Source organism: Cygnus olor, chromosome 12 (genome assembly GCF_009769625.2).
Source record: "Cygnus olor isolate bCygOlo1 chromosome 12, bCygOlo1.pri.v2, whole genome shotgun sequence".
NCBI lineage: Eukaryota > Metazoa > Chordata > Aves > Anseriformes > Anatidae > Cygnus > Cygnus olor.
In genome coordinates, this window is record NC_049180.1 from 5,757,062 (window position 1) to 5,768,841 (window position 11,780).

Genomic DNA, 11,780 nt, shown 5'->3' on the forward strand with positions numbered 1-11,780 from the left:
GTAAATGGTTTGAAATGATGCTCTCCAGCTGACAGAAGATCATTCAGCATTAGCTATTTAAAAACTTTCACTGAAATGGAGTGAAATAAGTTTGTTATTTATGAAGTTCATCTCACAAGTCCCCAATTTGGTGAGAACAGTTTTATTTCGCTTCACATTTAAAACCCGCAAATAGCTGAATTAATTTAACTAAAATGAGCATTCTCAAGATGACCCGTACAGGGGAAAAAAATTCAACCCAACTGTACTTTAATCTAGAAGCCATCAAAGCCTTCTTGAGACATGTATTATTGTAGGGCTCAGAAAAAATAAACAGTTTATGTAGAAGATTAAGAAACAGTTTGGATTTCGCTTTTGACATATCTTGTCTCCAAATCATAGCTGAGGATTTATTAGAACACTATCATGTCAAAGCTACCTCATTTATATGATAACACATCTGTAATGTTTTACAAGTGCAGCAGTCCTCGTTCAGAATGTTGCTTTTTAAGTCCTAAATTACAGTACCTGGAGAGGTATGCATAATTATAGTGCATGTTAGCAAATGATAGGATGCATTTTCCCCTAGGCTCTCTGCATTAATCATCAGCAGAGTGGGTGCAATAAAATCATAATTGCTTCTTCAAAAGTTATAATCTAACTTATACAACTTTAAGTTAGTTGTATGGCAATATGATATCGACTGTCATGTAGCAAGCCCGTTTCCTTCATTTCCTTAAAATTAAGGCAGTGTTGCTCGGTGGTGAACTGTAATTAGCATCATTTTCATTTACAGATTTAGGTTTTAGATCCTCAGTGAGTGCATCATGGTGTAAGCTCCAAGCTTGATGAAACGATGCTGATTTACATGTGCTGAGGGCCTCTGGGCTGATTCTTGCTTATGTGGTAGGCTGCTTGCAGTCAGTTCGGTGGATGATTAACCTCTTCTTCTATCTCTTTAACTAGCAATTGTATCTGGAAAAAAGATTGTGTCAAGGAAAGCAGTCATTTTACATACGAATTCTGTTTAGTGTTCTTTTGCTTAAATAGTAGTTTCAAGAAGGGAAAACGAGAAGGAATATTTTGCTGTGGATGGAAGACTGTGTGCTGCTAGTGTCATCGTGGCAGGGCACAGCTTCATGCTCCCCACAGCAGCCAGGACGAGGGGAGGTCCTGCACCCTTCCCTTCCTCCCCATCTGTGTGCTCCGGTGGCTTCCCTGGTCAGCAGTGATGATTGTTTGACCTCGCAGTGATTCAGTTCAGAGATTTAAACTGGCAGGAAACTCAATCTCCCCTCCTTGGCTGAATAGTTTCATGCTAGTTTTGCTTCCTGAATTCTCTCCTTTTATTGTCAGATGAACGCCAGTGACCCTGTGTCAGGCTGTATAATAGGTAAGTGTAGGATGGCATCATTTAAAGACACATTAACTGTCATAAACTCAAGCCTGCAATCAAAGATCACAGCAAACCTTTAATTATTTAGGAAACATCACTGATGTAATCAATACAACTTACAAAAACAAATGTTTAACTCTAATTCATTGCCTCTTAAGTTGATACATATGCATGAACACATGCATGCATGACACGCATATGTACACACACGTGTATATATATATATATATACATATGTATATATATATACACACATAAAATCAAGCTTATGTTCTTTGAAGTTTGGCCAACTTTTCAGTGTGGTTGCAACATTCATGTGTATAAAGGCATGTCCGCAGGGCCTATTGCAGGGTATGTGTTCTCAAAGGACTCAGAAGGTTAATGGATGTGATAACAAAGCAAGTTTTTTTCAGTTTTGCACAATCGTATTCCTTAAGATCAAGTCTGTAAATTAAGACCTAAACCTACATATTGAAGGCTGGATCCTGCAAGCTAGGCATTCTGGCTCCAATCCAATAAAGCACTTAAATATGTGTTTTAACATTTGGTGCATGACTTGTTATGGTATGACTTCAAAGAGATTTCTTTCGCTTAAAATTAAGCACGTGCTTAAACACTGTGATATGTATTTGAATAAGCCATGTACAAATGGCTGAGCCACTGCCAGAGAGCAACCTTGTTTCTTCACTGAGCAAATGTAATCATGAAGAAACAAAACAAAACAAAACAAAACAAAAAAACAGAAGACTCCACCTTTTCTAAATAGTGTTTCCATTGTTGTTTTGTGCCTAATTTGCACAGGAACATAAATATTCACACTTCTTTCCAAACCTTTAAACACTTGGAGGAATGTGTTTGACTGAGCTGTAACATCGAGGTCAGGGGAGGGGTTCTGTTCTCCCTTCTGCTCTCGGTGCTGGCTGCCTCCCTTTCAATGCCTTGATTCAGCGTGCATATTTACAGCGTGTTCCTTTGCCATGGACAGATAAAATCGTGGCAATTCCTCCCAGCATGTACTGAAACATCCAGCGAGGCAGTTGGTATGTGAAGGTGTATTCCCAAGTTGCAAGGCACATGCAAATTATGCTCAACCACTGCTTGCATCCAGATTTGCCCTTCTGTGAGTCTGGTTTTATTAGCATGGCGATTACATACTTTAATACTTGTTTTGCATGGGATTAAGCTGCATGCTTGTAAAATGCATTCTGTTGCTAAACAACATAATTCCTGAAAAGGGCTTAGAAGCATCTGAAAATAATGTGTTTCACACCAATTGAAATGTTTGCTGAAATGCAGAAAATTGGAAGTTATTCGCCACTGTTCACTGTCTTGTTCAGTTTTTGGAGGAAATTGTCTTTAAGGTAAAAGGCTTTCCACCATTAGTGCCAGAAGCAGAAGATAAAATAAATGGAAGACACAGAAATATCCTGCTAGTCAGGGCATCTTCCCTTAATTTTGTAAGTTTTTAAAGTCTTTTTAAGCCTTTTGGAGATCTGAATTTTGTTTGAGTCTTAGATTTGCTGTTGTTAATAGCCAGTGCTGTTAAGCAACCAGATTTCTCAGAATTAAAAAAGCTCTTTCATTAGCAAAAAGGTACCCTGCAGTTGTGCATTTAGGCACCATGTGCAGTTTGGGGAAAACTAATCTTGAAAAAAACAAGTTGACATCATTTTTGCAGACAGTAAAATTAGTGTTATGTTATTTTAAAATGCACCCCAAGTCACAGCCATCTGCTGTGTTTCAGGGCACACTGCCTCCTCCAAAATCATGCTTATCTTTAAATTTTCCTTTCATAAACAGTTGGCAAATATGACATCAATTTAAGCTATAATGACCACATTTAATTTTCATTTTAAATTTATTCTGTTACTATATATTGGTATCCTGGTTGATGCCAAGTCAGCCAGCCACAGGTCTGGTTTTCATTTATGCATTGAACTTCTTTAGGTTAGACATGCTCAAGAGTCCTGGTGTAATGCATAACCCTAATTATAACTTAGAATTAAGCTACTGCTGACTGCAGCATTCTAGGCAGGGGAATCAAAGAATGTATCTAATGAAAAAAACACAACTCCACCCCTCACTAGTGCCTTATCTTTAAACATTTTTTTATGTTACTTTTTTTTTTTTTTTTTAGATTGAGTGCATAATACAGCTATAAAAGAGCAGTTTAGATAATATAGTCAGCCTGTTAGTTTATATATGTCTACTCTGAGCTTAAGGGCTTTCTCTTTACTTTGAATTGGGCCTTACTTCTTATTAAAATGCTACAAGCTTTTAAGAGATTGTAGTATCACAGACCAGCAATAGCTCAACGTACTAATATATCATTATGTTGGACCTATGTCTGTGCACTATAAAAGCCCGTTACTGCTTAAGCTGGTTGAAATATTTTTGTAAAATGCTTGGTCTTCAATGAGAAATGCCTTTTCAACCATGTAGAACTTTGAGGGGGAAATTCCTGGAATATTCTGACAAAAATGGCTTTTTTATGGCAAAACTTTATAAATCCAATTCAAAACACTGCTCAGTGTATTGAAGATAAAAATCCTGGGTTTTCCTCACATTTTTATATAAATGAAAATATTTTTAAGGTCAAGGTCTTGTGATCAAGACTGAGTTTCATACATTGGATTGACTTGGTGGTAACTGCACGGAGAGGAATGGTAGGGTGGTATCATCTGGGTCACTACTCCCAGAACAACTCCATTCCTATTAACAGAAGCAGACATTTTCGAGGGGGAGATGATTAATTCAGAACTGATGAGCCACGCTTCATGGGTCAGAAGGAAATGTGGCCTGGGGAGATGCCACAGTCATGAAAAGGAGATGAAGAAGAAGACTGATGAGCTGGGAGGAGCACCAGGCTCCAGTGGGACGCCAGGACATGGTGCCTAGAGCTTGAGTCAGTAGCAGAGATCAGAGCGGCATCACAGGGGGACACCCTGTAGTGTTTGCACACACTTTCCGTATGAAATAGAGAGCAGGTGAAAGTCACTGAGAGGTACCTTTGTGCACCTGCTTCTCTGCTCTCCCTTGGCCACGATGCCAAGAAATCACCGTCCCCCTCTCCTTCAGCAACACTTGCAGATGCTGCCCCTAATTCTGCTCATTTTTCCTGGCTCCACGGAAAGGCAATACCGCCATTTCCTTAGAATTAGTCCAGACAAATGCTGGGCTATGTGGTTGGAGATGATGATCCTTTGCCACTGAAATATGAGACTTTGTGTTTTAGTTCCTGTAATGGTTCTTATGCTTGACTGCCATCCGTAGGAGGCTAGTCAGTAAGAGTTATGCTCTGTGTGATAAAATACTAATGTTTTTCTTCTTTGGGAATAGAAAAATGAAAGAATTCTGGGCTTGTACCAGCATTCCACTTGTTCCGCGTGGGCATTTAGCAGTACTGCCAGGAGTTGGTAAGATTTACAGCCCTGGTGTAAATGAAAGCAGACAGAAGCAATGGAGAAACAGGCTGCACAAGCCTGGGGGCTTGTCCGCGCACAATAGTAGCATCGGTTCAGCTGCAAAATCCATTTAGCTAAACCAGTGTATGTCTGTGATTGGACACACTTAAATTGGTTTATAACCAGCTTACATCAAATTAGTTTAAATCAGGAAGTTACCATAATAGCTGCATCAACCACTAATTGTCTAATTTTTGGATGAGATGGTTGCAAACCAATAGCCTTGCCTCCACACATTTTGCACCACTTTAGATCAATTTAAAAACTGTTAAGCGCGTGCAACTTTTGTACGTAGGCCAGCCCTAAATCCCAAAGTTTGGGAGAGCTGGGCTGAGGAACGCGCGGGGGCTCCCTGATAGCTGGGGGCTGCAGCACATTCGCTTGAAGTTGGTGGGAAAGAAGACTAGAGGTGCTTTAAAGCAAGAATGGGACACAAGATATTCATTTCCCAGAAGAGTTAATTGCTCTATATGAGGAAAAAATACTAGGTAATGAAGTTCTGGGGTTTTAGGGGTTTTAGCAAGCCGTGTTCACAAGCACGGGGAGCTCACACACAAGCTCTACAAGAGCCGCCCAAGCCAGCAGGGTTCCTGCTGCAGTGACCGTGAGCTGGAGCAGCCCTGAGCTTCTCTAGGTTTAATCAAAGGATAACAGCCCCCAGCAGGCAAGGAGGGACATGTTCCAGCTCTCAAGCCACTCAGGAATGAGCAGGAACAGGAAACGTTGTTGAACTTTCAATATATGTTAATGGCGTTTCAGAGTTTTTTGGAAAGGCGAGACCCTCAGGACCAAAAAGGCAGGCGGCTTGAAAGCATGACATTGTGGACATGAAGTCAACAGGAGAGTGACACTGCACACGGGGTTATCTCAACATTTCTACAACTAAAAATGGGCTGGATTGTTTTCCAAAATGAGCTTTTGCAGAGCAGAGAGAAAGCCTCTGATTTCAAGGGTTCCTAAAATACTTTTGGAATGAAACTCTCTGAAATGTTCTGTGGGTGTTGAGCGCTGCAGTGCTCAGTAGTACTCGAGCTCTGAGTTCACACCATTAAAGCTTTGTCGACAGTATTGAAAGCAGTCCTCTAACACTCTGAAGCAAGCTCAAGAGGCTGTATTTATGTTCTCAGGCTGACTTTAGGGCTGTTGCTGGCAAGCTGTCAATAAAGAAACTTATTAGGCAGGGAGACAGCTTGCAATCGAGAGTTGTTTAAGCCGTTCTCTTATGAATGGGACACAAAGGTGAACAGAATGAACTTGCTGCTTGTTTAGCAAACGGCAGCACAACGTAGCTGTTTTATCAAGGTAACTCTGTTCTGAATGCCCAGCAGTTCATGCACCAGAGAGCTTTTTCTGTCTGAAATACTCCTTCTCCACTCTGCAAGTGTATTTGCTAGAAGCTTTTTTTTTTCTTCCTTTTTTTATTTTATTTTATTTTTTTTTTTAAGAAATAGGAGGGAAAATCATTTTTCTGTTCTTCCATCTTACGTTTCGTTTCTTGAATGTTTGGGAGAGCGAGGCAGCATTGTTTTCCCAGCAGTGGAAAAGATAATGATGCATTTCACATGAATGAGGCTTATGATATTTTCATACTTCATGAAAGTGGGTTGAGATGCTGTGATGAGGAGTATTGTACCCACCAGATAATCCTAATGGACTTGAGAGCAATGAATTTTGGAATAATGCTTCTGTTAAAGTTTAACTTGCAGAGAAATTGAAATAGCTTTGAGAAACAGTGTGAATTTGATGTCCAAAGGAAAAATAGCACTTAGAGAAAAGAACAGTCTTCTTCTGTAAGAAATGTATTTCTTCCAGTATGTAAGCCGTCCTTAAGGACTGAAGTGGTCCAAGTGAAGAACGTGTGAAAAAGAAAATGAATGGAAAAGGAATGGACCTCTAAGGGGTCTTACTAAAAACTAAATCACATTTTTTTGGGGAACGTTTCCTTCACTCCAGACAGTTATGTGTTGGGCTGGGGGGAACTTGTGATAAAACCAAGGTGAGCAACTAGCTTACCATTTTTCATATTGTGGTTCAAACCCAAGTTACAGTTACAGCACTTGATGTATAGCTGGTACCCTATTTATAAGAGAAGGCTGGCTTTCCAAAAGCCCTCTTAGCGTAAGTTATAGTCAGCTCTAAGAAGCACAGCAGATCTGGTTATAGACATACCGTTTCTGGATCACGGTCGTGGTGATTCGTTTTGTTTCAGATTTCACTAGCTCCAGCAGGGAGTCCACCCTCCTCAGTTAATACTGGGAATGGTCTTGGCCCCCTTTGTTTGCCGTGCGAGGGCTGGTTGCCAATGCGCAGTACTAAAGTCACATTTTCACTTGCATTCTGGGCAATACCTCCCACATTTTGGACTCTGCAGTATTCAGTGTAAATGGTTCCTTAGAGCTACTTTGGCAGCCAAAAAGAGCAATATTGTATTTAAGTTCTGGCACTGCCACTTGCTGAATTGTCAACACAGCTGTAGCAGACCTCCAGGTCTGGATATATCTGGCTAAAGCAGAAGATCACTACATTTCAAGATGGGACTCCATGTAATCCATGCCATTCAAGATCTGGTCTGGGGCAGCCAAGCAGAAATGTCACTCCTTTCTGCCAAAGGTATTTCAGCAATGAATTCAACATTGTTCTGGAGGAAAGAGGGGACAGAGGTGAATTCCTGGAGAAGTTCACCTTTGTAGGGCATGACACCTTCTTCCAGTAGGGTCTACCAGAAAGGTCTGCTGTGGACAAGTTGAAACTTTATTTTCTTAAGAAAAGAGCAAAAACAACATCTGTTCTTTGGAGTCATAACAGACTTTAGGTGAATGTATTTGGGCCAGAAAAATCCCTTTCCCAGAAAAAATGGTGGAAAGGGAGAATAATTAGAAGTGGATAGTCTTGTGGTTACTATAAGCATACTGGTAGTCTTCTGCATTACCTGTTGGGATAGGGATATCTGTTTGCCAGCCTCTGACTGATTAGCAACCAGCTACCCAATTTATATAATGGCAAGTTTACTTCTTTGTCAAGCAATTTATGAGAGAGTTTAGTTTATTTAAAAGAGGGATTTTTGACAATAGCTTCAAGCTCATCTAAGTGTGATGTGCCCTGGAAGCACTTACATATGTGCTCCAGCCCTGCCTCCAGCAACACATTTCTGCTTCCTCCTTGGGGCAGACACTGATGCCCATGGGGCTGTGTAGTGCGATATATCAGGGCACTGCCGTGGTTGAGATCTAATTGTGGATTTCTTTTTTTTTTTTTCTTTACCGTGCACAAAGGTGGTGGTGCAAACATGTTGGAGGCCTGGGAACCACTCATTTTAGCAGCAGTAACCTTTATTCACCTTGACTTGGATCGTGTCCCTACCACAACATTAATAAACCAGCACACTCAAAGCAAGAAAGTAGTATAAAGAAGTACAGAGCATGTTTGCTACAGAGTTTTGACGTTTGCTTTCCTGGTGGTGCCACCATGGTAGTAGACCTGATTTCCGTCCAAAATGAGCATTTGAGAATTCATCTTCTGGGCAAAAAGGGCCACAGCTTTCAAGAGCGCTTTCTGCCCCCAGAAGCCATCCAGGATTATTTATGCTGATCCCCAGTAAATTCAAACAGACATGAGAAATCCCTTGAACACGGGAGTTTCCAGGAAGAATGTCTCCCTTGGCTTAGCTTGGCATGGGCGGTGGCAGGCACTGTGATATACTGATGCTGACACTGTTGAAAGTTCCTTAGGGGTCCGCTTTAAAATACAGTGCAGCACATGCAAGAAATTTGTTCGCTGGTTTAAAAAGTACTGTACTGTTGGCAGTGGGGGAAAAAATGAGTGCAGGCAAGTAAAGCTCCATCATGTTGCTGTGATAAAGGGAGACCACGGAGCTCCGCTCCTTGCCGGGCTGCATTGCGTACAACTTCCAAGTGCCTCCTGGTTCCCAGAGCAAACTGTCCCTCGGGGTACTGCCAGGATAAGGTACCCTTGAAGATGAAGCCAAGCTGTCTTACAAGGATGCTGATGGGGTTGCAGACGCCTAGCCACCACAGTGTGGTGATTTGGGGCAGCACAGCTATTGGAGCTGAAGTGTGCTGGAAATAAATCAGCCATCTACGTGAGCCCACCTGTCTGGTACCTAACGAGAACAAACAGGCTGGAAGAGTCTAGTGAGCCTGCTTGCTGCTGCTGGAGATTATTTTTTCCTTTGGAACAAACTATGGTGTATTAAAGTTTCTCTTTATTGTGTCAAGGAGTGACAGAGACTGACTGTAAATTGCATGGCAGAGCACCCTCAGCCTCATGAATCATCGGCTGTAATGCTTCAGGAATGGACAAGCCAGAGAGGTACTGCGAGAAACGGGCATTTCTTGTGTTGTTCTCATACTTCCTGGCGTACTCTGCCATGTGAATCTGCCCTCCTGAAATCCATAAAACCCGCAAGCAGGCTCTCAAACATTTAATTTGAAAGATCTCTGTTTAAATCATTTTTGACTTGTGCCAGGGCAAGCCTGTCCTCCAGTTAATTACGCTCTAAGCACACAGAGAGCTAGTGAAAACAGTCGCTTCATAACCATTTTCTTTTTGTAAATTCTACATACTTAGATGTGCATCATTTAATCATAATACAGCCATATGCATGCAGCGTAGCTTTTCTGGAAACCGGAATTAGCTAGAAGACATTTGGGTCTATTGTTGAAACGCGTTTGTATGGGGAAAAGCTCTTTGAGCACTCCAAATGGGTTTGAGCTCCCAGGCCTTGTAGGAGTGGAGGAAAGTTCATGTCAGGAATGTTCCTCAGCTCTCTGCTGGCTGCACTGCACCAAATACATACTCAGTGCAGTTTTAAAGTAAAGTTCACTGCCTGGCAGGGCTGTTAACTTGCACTAGAAGCTAAAAGAGGGACTAAGCTGCTGGATGTAGGGCAAAGATTAATCTCATTTATGGGCAATTTTGGGGGTGTGTACACCTGGTCCACAAAGATTTGCTTTAGTTGTTTCAACATGATTCTGAAATAGAGCAGAGGAACATCGCTTTGTTAGATATTTTTGTGTTTTGCAGATATTAAAAAAACTATAGTAAACTTAATTCAAACATATTTGCCTAACTAGGCAGTGCTTTAATTTGCGTGTTGGTCTAAGCATATCTCTGGGTGCCTTGAAAGATCTGGGGAAGGCATGTGCTTGAGTCAGTGTCTTAAAAACTATTAGTGAACAGCCTCAGAAATTGTTGCATCCAGAGGAGACCGCTGTGGCACCCTCGCCAGAAGCTCTGGGGCTGGATGCTGAGCTTGCAGTCATGTTTTGCCAGCAGAACTTTGCTGCAGTCACAGGGGCTTTATCCCAGGGGGAACAGGGTCTGAGTCAGTCCAGCATCTTCTGGTGCTCTTTGATACCCAGCTGAGCTTCTCTGCCAAAATCCCAACTGATGGAGGGAGAGGATGGTGAAACCATAGGGCATTCCAAGAAATTGCTGAAAAGCTTTGGGTAAACTTAAGAAAACTATGTAATAATCTCTGGATAGGTACCCTGCTGCCATCCACTTTCCTGGATTAAAGCTGTCAAAACTTGCTTAGAAAACTTTGAAGAGAATTTACCAATATGGCTTTAGTTTCCACAATGCTCGTTGCTAAAAGGGCAGATACTCCAAGTGTTACTTGGCTGAAACTATTAATTAACGGGCACTTACAGAACTCTCTGTGGCTATAGAGTTGCAACACAAATTTTCAGAGGAAATGAACATGAAAGGCTGCAGCCCATCTTGCAGCCAGCTGTTGGCCACCAGCTGAATACTCCCTCAGAGGGCTAATGTGGAACATACCTTGGTAAGTTTAAAAGCCATACTTTTGGGATCCCTTCATTTGGGTGGGATTCTATTAATTTTTACAGTAATTCTTTGCCTAGCAATCAGTTCAAGAGATTTAGTCATTTTTCCTCTGGCCACAGTGGCTTTTTGTCATCCAAACAGCCTTCATCCTGCACTGGGTCTCGTGTATGGTGCCAGACACACACAGCTCCAGCACCCACAGTTGGTGACAGCTGAGGCTCCCTTAAATGAAGAAGAGAAAAGAAGTGAGTGAAGGACAGGAGGATGAAGAGGAAAAGGAAGATGGTGAGAAAGGAAGGGAGAGCAGCTGGGGAAGGGAAGCTGACTGCAAATGCGTTTATCCTTCCCTGGTAAATTCAGAGCAGGAGCAGCTCCAGGAGGGAGTGCTGCTAGCTGGTGCTACCTGGCCTAGGTCTAGCTTGTTGTTGTGCTGACACATATCAGGAAACAACCCCCCTCTCTCTTACCAGTGCTCCTGAATATCGATTCCTAATCCCACGACCTGGCCATTATTTGAAACTCAAGCTTGCCGCAAAGGGGAGTGGTAAAACATAGGTCAAGGACAAGCTTGCCTTCCATGCCTGCAGCAACTTAGCAAGTGCTTTGTGAAAGCCGTTTTGCCATGAATGGATAAAAAAAAAACATATTCAGCATGAATAAAACATGACAGCGATGTGCTAGCAAACCGTGATCTATTTTGACTGTGATAACAGCATAAACCTCAATGGGTGAGGACAAGATCACAGCGCATTGAAACTCTGAAGTCAGCTCAACGTGAGCACGGCCCACTCGAACTTCGCTGCCGCTCCTGCAACGCGCTGTGACTGTGATGTGCGTGCGGCGAGAGCAAAGTGACATGAGCATGGCGTGACAGCCATGCCAGGAAAGATAAGGTGCTTGCTGCTTGTGGCCAGTTAGCCGTGTGAATGCGAAATGTACGGGGCAGTTTGTGAAGAGCTGGTAGTAATCATTTGTGTGAATGGTTTTGACTGAAGAGCATTTGGTTCTGCATATACGACACAGATTACTACTGTAGCAAGCCTCCCTAAACATTCAGTTACCACAGCTGTTGGCTGGAAGATTCACGCTATTTAAAGGGCCTTCTGATGTTTGATGCTGCCCCTCTTTGTCTT